Genomic DNA, 16,624 nt, shown 5'->3' with positions numbered 1-16,624 from the left:
AAGCAAATACAAACAGTAGTACCAGTCAGGAAATAACATTTTCAACAATATAATCAGTTCCCCTCCCATCCCCCCCCCCCCAAGAATCCATGGCCAGTCCAACAGCTGAGAGTGGGAATAAAATCTTAAAGATTCAAAAGTCTACTGCGAGCACGCGGTGTGAGGTCCTGCCAGAAGTGCTCCCACACCTGCCAAAATTTGCGACCCAGGCCAAGAGTCAAGTCTCCCACCATGCTTCTCTCCAGTGTTGCGTGCACTATCATTAGGGATCTCCACTGTGCATATGACGGGGGATCACGGGAGAGCCAGTTGGTGAGGATGGCTTTTTTTCCCATCAAAAGGGCTCTGGAGATAAATGCTGACATTCCCCTGGGTTTGAGTGAATCAAATGCTTTTAAAAGCGAAACTCCCAACATGTCATGTTTTGCCTGAAGGCTGTTTCAAGGCTTGTTCCCTATAACGATAACAAATTTCAAGCAGAAATATTAAATTAAGATAAACAATCTTCTTCTAACCAACAAACCAAAACTAACATAACTTACAATGTACACAGCCATCTTCTCATCCTTCTCAAAGATGGCCACAGAGCTTCTTGTGTATTTAAATTAACTGCAACTCACATCAGCTACCAATCACACAGTACGTATGCTTTGACGTTAATGATGTCACTCATCTCTTATAAAATTAAGTCACACCTAAAGTTATGTATCATGCAAATCAGCATGTACAGTAGGTAATCTCAGGATTTAGTTTCAATTTATATGAATACTTTATAAACCATTGTATGCGAGTACATATATAGTACATCTGCTCTCAAAAAGGTTTAATATCCGTCCTTCAATCTAGGTGAGATTGCGACAGGATTTGTGCTATTATTTATTTATTTATTGATAAGAATTTATATAACCTCTCCTTGGCATCACAAAATTCCAATCAAAATGGTGTAAAATCATAAAACATTAAAACCCCTAAATAACCTAACATCAAGGAAACAGCAGTGCTTTCACTGTTTTCTTAAACTGCAAGCCCAACTCCTCCCTGCTAAGTTCATCGGGCAACTTAATCTATTCTAAAACAGCCTTTCTCCTAAATGCCCTCTTTCTCCATACCTCCTTTTTCATAAAAGATGCATTAAGAAGCACCAAAAGACCTCTAAAGGAAGACCAAAGAGGGAGTGTGTGCCACAATGGTTAAAGCTACAGCCACACTGTTCCTTGTGACCTGGAAAAGTCACTTAATCCCCCCACTACCCCAGGTACATTAGATAGATTGTGGGCCCACCAGGACAGACAGGGAAAAATGCTTGAGGACCTGAATAAGCGCAAGCAAACCATTCAGGGCTCTCCTGGGAGAAAGATATAGAATATTAAATAAATAAATAAACATAAAAAATGAAGACAGATAAAAACCATATGGCCTATCTAATCTGCCTATTCATACCACCTACTATTTCTTCCTCTCTCTTAGAGATCCAATGTACTTATCCCAAGCTTTCTTGAATTCAGATACATTTTTCATCTGCATCACCTCCATTGGGAGGTCATTCCACATATTTACCACCCTTGCCTTGAAAAAGTATTTTCTAAGGTTATATCTTAGTCTATCCCCTTTCACCTTAGAAACATAGAAATAGACGGCAGATAAGGGCCCACGGCCCATCTAGTCTGCCCACCTTAATGTCCCTCCCCTACCTTTGCCCTGTGAATAGATCCTATGTGCCGATCCCATTTGGCCTTAAAATCAGGCACGCTGCTGGCCTCAATCACCTGTAGTGGAAGACTATTCCAGCGATCAACCACTCTTTCAGTGAAAAAGAATTTCCTGGTGTCACCTCGTAGTTTCCCGCCTCTGATTTTCAACGGATGCCCTCTTGTTGTCGTGGGACCCTTGAAAAAGAAGATATCTTCCTCCGCCTCGATGCGGCCCGTAAGATACTTGAACGTCTCGATCATGTCCCCCCTCTCTCTGCGCTCCTCGAGCGAGTATAGCTGTAATTTGTCAAGCCGTTTTTCGTATGGTAGATCCTTGAGTCCCGAGACCATCCGGGTGGCCATTCTTTGCACCGACTCCAGTCTCAGCACATCCTTGCGATAATGCGGCCTCCAGAATTGCACACAGTATTCCAGATGGGGCCTCACCATGGATCTATACAATGGCATAGTGACTTCCGCCTTACGACTGACAAAACCCCTTCGTATGCAGCCCATGATTTGTCTTGCCTTGGACGAAGCCTGCTCCACTTGATTGGCAGACTTCATGTCCTCACTGACGATTACCCCCAAGTCTCGTTCTGCTACCGTTTTTGCTAGGATCTCGCCATTAAGGGTATAAGACTTGCATGGATTCTGGCTGCCCAGGTGCATAACTTTGCATTTTTTGGCATTGAAGTTGAGTTGCCATGTCCTAGACCATCGCTCCAGTAGGAGTAGGTCGTGCATCATGTTGTCGGGCACTGAATCTTCGTCTGTTGTGCATTTGCCCACTACATTACTCAGTTTGGCGTCATCGGCGAATAATGTTATTTTACCTCGAAGCCCTTCTGCCAAGTCTCTTATAAAGATGTTGAATAGGATTGGGCCCAAGACTGAGCCCTGTGGTACTCCACTAATCACCTCCGTCATTTCGGGTGCCGTTCACCACCACCCTTTGGAGCCTACCTCCAAGCCAGCTCCCAACCCATTTCGTCAATGTGTTACCTAATCCTTCATCCTATGCTCCCTCATTCAAGATCTTCCTTTCAATTAAAAGAGGCTCACTTTATGCACATTTATGCCACATAGGTATTTAAACATTTCTATCATATCTCTCCTCTCCCACCTTTCCTCTAAAGCAGTGTATTGCAAACTGTGTGCCATGGCACACCAGTGTGCTGCTCGAGATGCCAAGTGTGTCACGAGATACCGGGAAAGAGGAGAGATGCCAGCGCCAGCTGACTGCCTACAGGATGTGCCTTTCATGGCAAGATGCCCATCCTGTAGGCCAGGAGTAGGGAACTCTGGTCCTCGAGAGCCGTATTCCAGTCGGGTTTTCCCCAATGAATATGCATTGAAAGCAGTGCATGCAAATAGATCTCATGCATATTCATTGGGGAAATCCTGAAAACCTGACTGGAACACGGCTCTTGAGGACTGGAGTTCCCTACCCCTGCTGTAGGCAGTCAGCCGGCGCTACTGCCTCTTCTTCTTTCCACGCTCCCTTCCCTTCCAGCACCCCCCAGTGGCGGCTCAGGGCCCTATCTGGAGAGCCTTTGCATGCGCAGACATTGACATGATGATGTCATGCATGTATGTGATGTCATCACATCAACATCCACACACTTCCGGATGCCCTCAAGCCGCAGTCACCACGTTTAGTGTGCCGCAGTTTCACAAAGTTTGCAAGCTACTGCTCTAAAGTATACATATTGAGATCCTTAAGTCTGTCCACATAAGCTTTATGACAAAGACCACCAACCATTTTAGTAGCCTTCCTCTGAACTTACTCCAGCCTGTTTATATCTATATAATAAAATGCTAAGCGTGCACACGCACTCTTACCACGTGTTTCCCTGATCCCTGATCTGTCGGGCTGTGGCCAGCAAGAGTGTGCATGCGCGCTTACAAAGTTCGATGCAGGTGGCATACTTCACGGCCAAAGTTGACATCGAGCGGCTTTTCAAACCTCCCCAGCACTACCGCCATCGTTGGTAAGTTTTTTTAAAAAAGCCTGGTGGTCCAGCGGTATCCCTCCCTCGCTAGATGGCTCTTGCGGCTGCCAACGCTGGAGGGAGCTTTGTTGTTAAGGCCTGGCTTCTTTGGGCAGCAGCAGCGTTTACAATTCGCTGCTGTTGCCGGCTTCAGGCCTTCCTCTCTGGCGGGTCCTGCCTACTTCCTGTTTTCATGAAGACAGGACCCACCAGAGAGGAAGACCTGAAGCCGGCAACAGCAATGAATTGTGAATGCTGCTGCTGCCTGATGAAGTTCAAGGAGGAAAGGGAGCAGAGGGAGAGAGAATGGCTTGGAGGGAAGAAGAGATGGCAGGGCATGGAGAGAAGGAGGAAGGTATGCCAGACCAAGGGAAAAGGAAGGGGGAAAGGAAGGAGTACATGTGGAACAGAGAGAGAGAGAGGGCGGACACTGGATGGAAAGAGAAGAGAGGGCAGTGAATGGAAGGGGCAAGACAGAGAGTGAACAGTAGATAGAAGGGGTAGAGAGAGGGAGACAGACACTGAATGGAAGTGTGGGGGAGAGGAGGGACAGCTGCTGAATGGAAGTCTGAGGGACAGGGGGAGCAGATGTTGGAAGGAAGTGGGGAGGAGAAAGAAAAAAGGGCACATGTGAGGGAAGAGAATAGATTTATAAATAAAGATAAGACAGACAGGGGGCCAGGGAGAAACACAGACAGAAAGAATGACAGACAGCGTCCAAGGAGAGAGAGACAAAAAAACAACAACAAAAAACAGACAGACATCTACTCTAGCACCCGTTAATGTAACGGGCTAAAACACTAGTATTTTAATAATAGTAATAACAACTTTATTCTTTTATACTGCCATAACCAAAAATTCTAAGCAGTTTATACTAAAAAGACCTGGACAATCAGCGAAATATAATAATACAGTAAAAAATACAAATATTTGTAAAATAGAATTTCAATAATAAAACTCACTAAGTAATAACTTATCGAACAAAGTGGGTGCAGCCTCCAGAATTGTACACAATATTGTCACATGAGAGTCTTATACAGGGGCATCATTACCTCCTTTTAACTACTGGCCATTCCTTTCTCTATGTACCCAAGAATCCTTCTAGTTTTCACCATCACCTTTTCTTCTTTTTTGGCTACCTTAAGATCATCACATAAGATCATACCAAGTCCTCCTCCCTCTTTCATGCACAAAAGTTCTTCACTCCCGACCTAAACTGTACCATTCCCTAAGGTTTTTGCAGCCCAAATACATTACCTTGCATTTCTTAGCATTAAATTTTAGCTGCCAAATTCCGGATCTTTCTTCAAACTTTGTTAGGCCTACACCATCAGGGGTATCTACCCTATTGCAGATTTTGGTATCAACTGCAAAGAGGCAACCCTTAACACTTACGAAAATGTTAAAAAGAGCAGGCCCAAGAACTGACCCTTGTGGCACATCACTGTTAACATCCCTTTCAACAGAGTGAGCCCCATTTACCACTACCCTCGGTCACCTTCTATTCAACTAGTTCCTAACCCAGTCCATCACTTAGAGGCCCATACTGAGGGAACTCAGTTTATTTATTAGACCTTTGCTAAAATCTAAATATATCACATGTAGCACCAGGACTGGTTTTAGACATTCTGGGGCCCAGGGCAAAAATTAAGGAGGGGTCCCCTCCGATTCCTTTATCTCCCTGCTGTTCTAATCTCCAATCACCATTAATACCACAGGTAATATAACTTTAAATACCCTACATTCTGTAAACTGACAAATTGTAACATATTTCTTCAACAAAATCACTTAGAGGTAAAGTGGACCTTCCTTGCATTTGTAGAGGCAAAATCATTAATTATTGCGCAGAGCATTCAGCATGGCTCCCTGCGCTAAAAACCGCTATTGCGGATTAGTAATAGGGGGGTAAATAGATAAATAAATAAATTGTTCTGGTAGCCTGGAATCAGTCCTAGCCTTCCCTTGCTACTCCCCCCCATCTGTCCAGAATCATCCTTGCCTTTCCCTACTCTATCAGCTTAGCCTTACCTTTCTTTACCCCTTTCCCATAGCATCTCCCACACCATGATATCAGCACCTCCCAACAGAAACATACCAGCATATAACATTTAAAAAAAAAAATTAAGACCATCCTGGTCAGTCCAGGATGCCAGCACTATTCAGCAGGTTGCTGAGAAAGGAGGGTCGCATGACATTCTGGAAGAGCTCGTCTGGTTTCGGTAGCCTTTTTATGGCCTCGACCCATTCCTGAGCCTTGTTCTCCATCGCAGCTTCCAGCCCCCGACTCACCAGCTCCTTATCCTCCCTTTCAGAGTCTGAACTGCTACTGCTGCCGTAAATAGCGAAGTAACCTAGAGCAGGGGTGCCTACACTTTTTTGGCTTGCGAGCTACTTTTAAAATGACCAAGTCAAAATGATCTACCAACAATAAAATTTTTAAAAACACAAAGCACACTGTACGCACAGTAAATGTTAATTATCATTTATATTCGGGGGGTTTTCAAAGAGGTCAAGAAAGATGACTTTAAAATATGCAATGTCACCTCAGTAACAACTATAAAAAAATAGACAAATATAGTGCAAAATATAGACAACACATATAAATTCTCAAAACTGACACATTTCGATCACTAAATTGAAAATGTAATCATTTTTCCTACCTCTGTTGTCTGATGATTTCATGAGTCTCTGGTTGCAATTCCTTCTGACTATACATCCAATTTTTCTTTCTTTCTGTCTTCTTTCCTTCTGAATGCTTCCTCTCCTCCAGACTTCATTTGATTCCCCAACCAGCATCTCTCTCTGTCCCTCCATGAGTCCAACTTTTTCTTCCTCTCTCCCTGCCCCCTCCGTTTCTTTCTTTCAATCTTTCTTTCTCTCTCCCTGCCCCCTCCCTTTCTTTCTTTCAGTCTCTTTTTCTCTCTCCCTGCCCCTCCCTTTCTTTCTTTCTTTCTCCCTGCCTCCTTTCTTTCTCTCTCTCTCCCCCCACCGCCGCTGATGATTTCGCCAAGCCATCGCCATCAATTTCTCTCTGCTTACCGACACAGCAAGCCCACAAGCCTTTCCCCCCCAACGTCAACTCTGACGTCAGAGAGGAAGTTCTGGGCCAGCCAATCACTGCCTGGCTAGCCAGGAACTTCCTCTCTGATGTCAGACATTGGGGGGGGGAGGGGAAGGCTTGTAGGCCCGCCACATTGGGGAAGCAGGGAGAAAGCAGACGACCACCACATCCCAAAACAGAAGGCAAGGGGGCTCCTTGAAGCTGTGGGGCCCAGGGCAGCTGCCCTCTTTGCTCCCCCCTAACTCCACCCTGTGTAGCACTCTCCCTTTCTGGTAACCCAGTCAAAAAAAATGATCAGATTTTCTGACAAGACCTGTCTCTAGTGACACCATAATGGCATCATGGTGATCACCATGCACAGCTTTAATGTTATCCAAAGTTAGGGTTACCATATGGCTCCAGAAAAAGGAGGATGGATTGAGACATCCAGGTTTTACTTCTACTGAAAGCAATGGAAGTAAGGAGGACAGATAGAGACATCTGGGCTTTACTTCTAGTGAAACAAATGGAAGTAAAACCTGGATGTCTCAATCCGTCCTCCTTTTTCTGGAGCCATATGGTAACCCTATAAAGTGATTTAAAAACACATCTTTCCCACATTGGTAACTAATGCAACTGTTTAAGCCAGGGGTGTCAAATCCCTCCTCGAGGGCCACAATCCAGTCAGGTTATCAGGATTTCCCCACTGAATATGCATGAGATCTATTAGCATACAATGAAAGCAGTGCATGCAAATAGATCTCATGCATATTCATTGGGGAAATCCTGAAAACCCGACTGGATTGCGGCCCTCAAGGAGGGACTTTGACACCCCTGGTCTAAGCAAAGGAGCTACTCTCTCCTTTAGGTACCTTACATGGAAACCTAGGTAACAAATTTTGAGCAAACTCACATGCAAAACATTGCAGTAGCCCAACACACTTCCTACTATCTGCTGAACTACTGTCCAAAACAAACTGTCCTGCAAATCAGGCCTCAATTTTCGCACCGCATTCAACTTCCCATAAAACTGATACAATACAAAAATAATCTGCTTCTGCCCCACCCCTTCTTCCAACTAAATTCCAGTGCTTTCACATAATCAACCACAAGCAAACAGTGGCAAAGTGAGGGTAGTAGGTGGTGACGCACCCCCCCGCACCCTCCTCTCCACACACATCCCCCCCTCCCTCCACACCCCCCCTTCCACACACATCCCCACCTTCTGTGCCAACACCTCCGCTCCTCCTGCACCACTCTCGTACCCTCCCTTCCTACACTCATACCTCTTAAAATTTTTGCAAGCGTGAGCAACTTCTCCAGCCTGCTACTTGCACTGGCTTTCCCTTTGATGTCACTTCCTGGCCCTCAACCTGGAAGTGATTTCAGTGGGAGGCAGGCCAGCATAAGCAGCAGGCTAGAAGTCAATGCTTGCGTTGGTGAAGATTTTAAATAGGTATGGGGGCGGGAAAGGGTGTGAGCGTGGTGGGGGGTGGAGAAGTGCCAGTGTCCCCACCAAGATGGCACTCAGGGCAGTTCTCCCCCCCACCTTACACCACAGCAAGCAAATATTCTCCATCCATCTGGACCTTAAGCCTCAGATATGACCAAATGGCATTCCTAAATCAAAAGGCTACTGATTTAACAACATTTCAAATTATTCCAATAACCTTAAAACACATCTCTACCTTCTCCATACAATCCACCAACATCTCCTGCATCTCCATTCCAACATCAACTGCTGGTAACCACAGCTGTATGTCATTAGCATAAGCATAAAACAATAGTCCATAATTCTTTATTATGTCCCCCAAGGCTGCATATAAATATTAAATAACAAAACTGATAAAGCAAAGGGTATGAGTGAAGGGCCACTACTTGGACTGGAGAAGGGTCACGAGTGGTGTTCCGCAGGGGTCGGTACTCGGACCGCTGCTGTTCAATGTATTCATAAATGACCTAGAAACAGGGCTGAAGTGCGAAGTTATTAAATTCGCAGATGACACAAAACTTTTTAGTGGGGTTAGAAATAAAGAGGACTGTGATGATTTACAAAGAAACCTGAACAAACTGGGAGAGTGGGCAAATAAATGGCAGATGAAGTTTAATGTAGAGAAATGTAAAGTTTTGCATGTAGGAAACAGAAACCCAAAGTACAGCTATACGATGGGGAGGAGGGCTGGTAATGGGTAAAAGTAGCCTAGAGAAGGACTTAGGGGCACTGGTGGACAAAACAATGAAGCCGTTGGCACAGTGCGCAGCGGCCTCAAAGAAGGTGAATAGAATGCTAGGTATAATCGAGAAAGGTATTACAACCAGAACGGAAGAAGTTATCCTGCTGTTATATTGGGTGATGGTGTGCCCGCATCTGGAGTACTGCGTCCAATATTGGTCGCCGTACCTTAAGAAGGATATGGCGATACTCGAGAGGGTTCAGAGAAGAGCGACGCGACTGATAAAGGGTATGGAAAATCTAGCATATGCCGAAAGATTAGAGAAGCTGGGCCTCTTTTCCCTGGAGAAGCGGAGGCTTAGATGGGATATGATAGAGACTTACAAGATCATGAAGGGTATAGTGAAAGTAGAGAGGGACAGATTTTTCAAACTTTTGAAAACTACAAGAACGAGAGGGCATTCGGAAAAAATAATAGGGGACAGATTCAGAACCAATGCTAGGAAGTTCTTCACCCAAAGGGTGGTAGAAACCTGGAATGCGCTTCCAGAGGGTGTGATACGAGAGTACGCTACTGGGTTTCAAGAAGGGATTGGATGATTTCCTGAAGGAAAAGGGGATTGAACGGTACAGATAGAGGATTACTATGCAGGTCCTGGACCTGATGGGCCGCCACATGAGTGGACTGCTGGGCATGATGGACCTCTGGTCTGACCCAGCAGAGGCATGCTTATGTTTTAATGCAAAATCTCATTACCAACTCCTCCTTTTGTGACCACAAATTGAACCCTATAGTTCTGATTTTCCAAGAAGAAATGAAGCCACTGAAGCACTGTCCCCCTCAAGTCCCAACTGAACACAGTGCAGCATTAAAAGCTTCACATCCAACCTATCAAACGACAAACTCAAATAAATAGAAATAAAAATCCCCTTTCTCCCTGTATCTAAGCAAAAGGAGACTTCATTAAAAAAATGCAGTTAACATTGATTATTCTTCTGACCCTTTCCTAAACCCTGACAAACCTGGATCTATTGAATTCCTTTCTTTCAGGAAATCAGCATATAATCTACACAAACCACTTCCCACAACTCCCACTTCTTCAATGTAGAAGTAATTACTGTTTACTTCAATACCCTCTGCACCCTCTTCTGTCTCAAGGAGGCATTCAGAATACAGTACTTATTATTCTTCTTAACATACCCACTGAGCATCCTTGAAACAAATAAGGTGGTGCTAGGTCCAAAGGCATTCATGCCATATTCAAAGAAAGGAACAAAAACGTAACCCTTTCCACTGTAGCTCTACAAATTCATTTAATACACATTCAACCACCCATCTGACCCTCCTCTGCTACCTTTACCTTTGGTAGCCTATCTTTAAATTCCAATTTTTCTACCAAAAACCTCCCAAAATGATTTGCTGTCAATTTGCTCCTAACATACCTTGGCCCTCGTGCCCCATCCTGTAGTAAATTATGAACCATTCTAAACAATTGCAAAGACTTATTCAAATGTGCATCAATTTTCATAGAAAAAAAATCCTTAACTCAATGCAATTAACTATTTGCCTCAGCTCAGATTTCCACAGTTTCTTATCATTCTCTATTTTATGCTTTTCCAAATCCTTTCCACAACTTAGCCTTCTTCCTCCCCTCCTATAACACTCTTGTGTACCAATTATTACAATTATCCATAACAGGAGCCATTTCATCCAAAACTTTAGCATACTCATACACCAACAATCATACACCCTGTTCACTGTCCTACCTCCACATCAAATTCCTCTTGCATGACTCCTATTTTTCATGGCCTATCCTACCCCAAACCTCTTTCTGAACTTTCCCCCGCCTAACACCACTGACCCTTGTTAACACATTATCACCTCAAAGTGATTTGTCTATATTAAGCACTGCACCAATCCTTTATGACAATTTGGCATTAGATGTCTTGGGTCAGAGCTCTCCCTCTGGTCTTTCAGGTTTCTCCGTGTCACTTCTGATTCCTCTGGTCGTGCTGGTTATTTTCTTTCACTCCAACCACTTACAATTACTTTGGTCACTTTGATCCTTTCCAGTCACACCAGTCAGTTCTAGTTACTCTGGTCCTCTGACTATACTCTGGTCACCTTTGAATTCTTTACGCACATAGAAACATGATGACAGATAAAGGCCAAATGGCCCATCCAGTCTGCCCATCTGCAGTAACTATTATCTCTTCCTCTCTCTAAGAGATCCCACATGCCTATCCCACACTTTCTTGAATTCAGACAGTCTTTGTCTCCACCACTTTTTCTGGGAGACTGTTCCACGCATTTACTGCCCTTTCTGTATAAAAGTATTTCTGTAGATTACTCCTGAGACTATCACCTCTTATCTTCATCCTATGCCCTCTCATTTCAGAGCTTCCTTTCAAATGAAATAGACTCAACTCATGCGCATTTACATTACATAGGTATTTAAACCTCCAAAGTATACAGATCGAGATCTTTAAGTCTGTCCCCATACGCCTTATGATGAAGACCATGCAACATTTTAGTAGCCTTCCTCTGGACTAACTCCATCCTTTTTATATCTTTTTGATAATGTGGCCTCCAGAATTATACACAATATTCTAAATGAGGTCTCACCAATGTCTTATACAGGGGCATCAATACCTCCTTTTTCCTAGCATTCTTCTAGCTTTCACCATCACCTGTTCAACCTGTATGGCCACCTTAAGATCATCACATACAATCACACCCAAGTCCTGCTCTTCTGTCATGCACATAAGTTCTTCAGTTTCAAGTTTATTTAAATTTTAATATACCGACCATTGACGTGCACCTGGCCGGTTTACAAAGCTAAGAATATTAAAATAAATTTTAGAAGGGAGGTAGGAGGAGAACATGTGAACATTAAATAGACAAATTATGATTATGAACACAAGTTTTTGCAGCCCAAAAGCATGACCTTGCAGTTCTTAGCATTAAATTTTAGCTGCCAAATTTCAGATCATTCTTCAAACTAGATCTTTCTTCATGTTATTCATACCATAGGGAGTGGCTGCTGTATTGTTGGTATCATCTGCAAAGAGGGAAATTTTACCTGACAGCCCTTCAGCAATGTTGCTTATAAAAATCTTAAAGAGAACAAGCCCATCAACAGAACCTTGAGGTACACCACTGGTAATATCCCTTTCCTCAGAGTGATCTCCATTGACCTCCGTCACCTTACACTCAACCAGTTCTTAACCCAGCCCATCACTTTGGGGCCCTTCCCGATGGCAGTCAGTTTATTAAACAACTGTGTGGAACACTGTCAAAGGCTTTGCTAAAATCTAAATACATAAATACACCACATCTAGCACACTTCTTCTATCCAATTCTCTTGTCACCCAGTTAGAGAAATTGATCAGATTTGGCAGACAGGACCTGCCTCTAGTGAATCCATGTTGCCTCTGGTCTTGTAATCTACTGGATTCCAGAAACTTCATCATTCTCTGTTTTAAAAGTGTTTCCATTAATTTGCTTACCAGAAAAGTCAAACTTACAGGCATGTAATTACCTACTTCTTCCTTACTTCCACTTTTGTGAAGAAGGCCACTTGCACCCTTCTCTAGTCCTCTTGTACCATTCCTGACTCTAAAGAAGCATTGAAAAGGTCAGTCAGCAGAACCACCAGAACTTCCTTAAGTTCCTTCAGCACCTTCGGATGTACACCATCTGGCCCCATCGCTTTGCCTACCTTTAATTTAGCTAGCTCCTCATGAACACAACTCTCTAAAAATCAATCAGGTTCTACCACTCCTCCACCCTATTCGCATCTGTCTTCTGCGATCCTGCTCCCAGAGCTTCAGCCATGAACACAGAACAGAAATATTTGTTAAGCAATTCAACCTTTTCTTTATCACCTTCTATATATTTCTCTCCATGCGTGATTGGCATGCAATTGGCAGCCGCTTTTTCGGCAGCCGCCAATATTATTGCCATTTAGTGAATCTGGGCCTTTTTTACTAGTTTTTGAAGGTTACCCTTCTTTTGCAGATCAGAAATAAACAAAGAAATATTCCCAGCTCCACTCATGCTGCCCTTCCAACAGCCACCTAATCTGAATCAAAAATTAGTGAAAAACAAACTCTAAACAGAAGCTCAGCAAGAAGATAATGGCACGTATCCCTGCAATATACCAAGCTGCAAACTGTGCCAATACATTTTCACAGTCACTCACATGCGAAATACTTTCAGCATAAGGAGATCTTATACATAGCCTTAATCCAGCACAACAACCCTCCTTTCCATGTACCTTTCTACAATCATACTTCATGTTGTTCCTAACATTTTCATAACATGTTGTTCCTTACTTTTTGCATTCTGTAATTCGCTGATTGCCCAGCTTTATTCCCTGGTTTGCACACTTGAGATTCATATTGCATACTTGAGATTCATATTTTCCTCTTATCTATTTCTTGTGTAATAAGTTGTACCCTCACTTCTTGTATTCTGTAATTCACTGATTGTCCAGCCCTCTTCGATGTGAACTGCCTAGAAGTCATCTGACTATGGCGGTATAGAAGAATAAAGTTATTATTATTATTATTATTATAAACACCCCTTTTACAAAACTGTAGCATAGGTTTTAGCGCTGGCCAGCAATAAAAACTGTGCTATGGTTTTGTTAAATGAGGGAAAATGCCTTCTCAAATAGTTGCATCTTAAACAATTTTTAAAATTCATTCTTGAAATACACAAACAGAGTTCCTGGAAGTTTGTTCCATAATACTGGTGCAGCATAAGAAAAAGTAGACACTTTGTTTTCAGGACATGGCGGTACTTGAGAGTCCAAAGGAGAGCAACGAAACTGGTAAGAGGGCTGGAACACTGCCCATACGCCGAGAGGTTGGATAGGCTGGGGCTCTTCTCTCTGGAAAAAAGGAGGCTTAGGGGAGATATGATAGAGACCTTCAAGATCATGAGGGGCATATAGAGGGTGGATAGGGACAGATTCTTCAGACTGAAAGGGACAAGTACAAGGGGGCATTCGGAGAAACTGAAGGGAGATAGGTTCAAAACAAATGCAAGGAAGTTTTTTTTCACCCAAAGGGTCGTGGACACTTGGAATGCGCTACCGGAGGAAGTGATCAGGCAGAGTACGGTACAGGGATTCAAACAGGGATTGGACGGATTCCTGAGGGATAAAGGGATCGTGGGATACCGAGGGAGGAGCTGGGATGTAAACTTCGATGGGAAGATTGGACTTCAATGAGAAACCAAGGTGGCAAGGGAGCCCCTTCTGGTGATTCAGACAGGTTGTGTCCTGTTTGGGCCGCTGCGGGAGCGGACTGCCGGGCGGGATGGACCTGTGATCTGACCCGGCGGAGGCACTGCTTATGTTCTTATATTGGTTTGGTTGTTATAGTTTGTTATAAATGTCCCAGTATTGATTTATGGTATAAATGTGTGAATATAAGTAGGGTGATTGATTATGGTATAAATATGCCTGTTTGAAAACCATCTCAGAAAACGCTACCTTTATATTGTAATACCTTTACAAAAGCCCATGTATTGTAACACCTTTACAGAAACTTATGTAAACTGTTTTGAATTCCAAGTTTCCAAGTTTATTAGTTTTTAATATACCGACCATCAAACAAATGTCTGGCCGGTTAACAATAAAATTTAAAAAGGTAGATGAAAATAATAATAGGCATTTAAAAAAATTAAATAGAGTGAACATAGATGACAAAGACTAGACAAACTTGAAGGTGAGGGTAAGAGGGAAGGAGGGGGAGAAGTTACATAATTGAGAAGAAAGGAGAATGTGGGGTAGGGATAAAACGAAAGGGTAGGGGCGCTTTGTTGAAGCAAATAGTTGCTTGAAGAAAAGAGGAAGTGATAAAAGAGAAGGAGAAAGAAAAAAAAAAAAAAAAGGGAGATCTAAGTACAGTTGAATGTGTCCCGAAATAAGAAAGTCTTTAGACTAGTTTTGAATTTGACTAATTGTTGTTCGTCGCGGAGTTGTTGTGGCAGAGAGTTCCATAATGTAGGGGCAGTTACTGCAAAATTTGTTTTCCGGGTGTAATAAAAGTCTTTTAGGGAGGGAATGAAGAGAAGTTTTTGGTCAGTTGACCTTAGAGTGCGTGGGGAACATTGTGGTATGAGAAGTTTATCAAGAAATGAGGGTTGGTGAGAGAGTTTTATTTTAAAGGAAAGTAAGATGATTTTATAAGTGATGCGGTGGGTGATAGGGAGCCAATGAGCCTCTTTTAAAAGAGGAGTGACATGCTCGAATTAGCCTATTTTGTAAATAAGTTTTATTGCAGTATTTTGTATTAATTGTAGACGTCGGATTTCTTTTTGGGGGAGACCGTTGAGAAGAGAATTACAATAATCTAAGTGAGAAATAACTAATGAATGAATCAGAATATTAATTGAGTCGGTATCTAGGATAGAAGTTAGTGATCGAATGATGCGGAGTTTAAAGAAGCAGATTTTTACGACCGAACTAATGTGGTCATGGAAAGCTAGATTTCTATCAAAGATGATACCTAATAGTTTTATTTTAGTTTCTATTTGTATTGGAATAGATTTAATAGAAATTGTTCCCAGTAAAGATTCAGATGTTTTGATTGGAAGTAGGAGCCCACGGGTTTTATCAATATTGAGGGAGAGTTTGTTTGAGTAGAGCCAGTCGTTTATGGTGTCCAATTTATTGTTTATATCTTTTACGTCTGAGATGTTTGAAGTATTGACTGGGTGGAGAAGTTGTATATCATCTGCATAGGCAAAGATAGTGAATCCTATAGATTGTGCCAGTGTAAGAAGAGGAGATAGAAAGATGTTAAATAGTAATGGGGATAGAATTGAACCTTGTGGGACTCCGAAGGTTTGTGATATGGTTGAAGAAGTTTCATTTTTTACGTGGACTTTAGAGCTACGTTCGTGAAAGTAAGATATAAACCAAGAAAGAGCGGAACTTGTAATACCGCAGTCTTTTAGGCTGGTAATAAGAAGAGAGTGGTCGATAGTGGTCGATAGTGTCAAAGGCTGCGGACAGGTCGAGAGAAATTAGAATAACAGATTTTTGATGGTCATGGTAGTATTGTATAGTTGAGATAAGGCCTAGTAGTGATAATTCTGTTGAATGTGAGGAGCGAAAGCCAGTTTGGCATGGATGTAAGGCATGGGTTTTATCAAAGAATTCTGTTAGTTGGGAGTGAATGAATTTTTCTGTAAGTTTAGAGATTAAGGGTAGATTAGCAATAGGGCGGTAATTTTTAGGTAAAGAAGAACCTGAGTTGTGTTGTTTAAGTTTTGGAAGGACGAGGGCTGTTTTCCAAGCAGTAGGTACTAGGCTGTCAGAGAGAGACTTGGAAATCATTTCCCATATGTATGGGCCAAAGAAAGAATAGAATTTTTTAAGAAGCAAAGGGGGAATGCTCTCCAATAGGTTATTGGGGGAGTTTAAAGATTGTAAGATGAGAAATAGATTTGCTAATGAAGGCATTTTGAAATTTGAAAAAGAGCTGAAATGTAGGTGAGTTGAGTCGTTGAGAATTTGAGAAGGAAAGATAGGTAATGAAGGTCCGAGGTGTGATCTGATGTCTTTGATTTTTGTATCAAAGAACAGAGATTTTTGTATCAAAGAACAGAGATGGTAAAGTAGAGGTAGGTAGGTTTGTTTTTTTTTGGAATATTTTGAGAGTGACTGAGCAAGACTGAAGAGAGTAGAGGAGTTACGGGTGGAAGTAA

General features: G+C 42.6%; 1 long non-coding RNA gene across 1 annotated transcript in view; it reads right to left on the bottom strand.

Annotated features, from left to right (window-relative positions):
- Nucleotides 1–255: 255 nt before the first annotated feature.
- Nucleotides 256–16,624, bottom strand: part of LOC117357119 — a 94,002-nt gene continuing 77,633 nt past the window's right edge. The window contains exon 4 of the long non-coding RNA XR_004538770.1: nucleotides 256–454. This is a non-coding gene — a long non-coding RNA (uncharacterized LOC117357119). The remainder of the gene's footprint in view (nucleotides 455–16,624) is intronic.

The sequence above is a fragment of the Geotrypetes seraphini genome, chromosome 3 (assembly GCF_902459505.1).
Source record: "Geotrypetes seraphini chromosome 3, aGeoSer1.1, whole genome shotgun sequence".
NCBI classification, from domain to species: domain Eukaryota; kingdom Metazoa; phylum Chordata; class Amphibia; order Gymnophiona; family Dermophiidae; genus Geotrypetes; species Geotrypetes seraphini.
The sequence above is the reverse complement of the archived record's forward strand: the minus strand, read 5'-3'. Positions and strand labels throughout refer to the sequence as shown.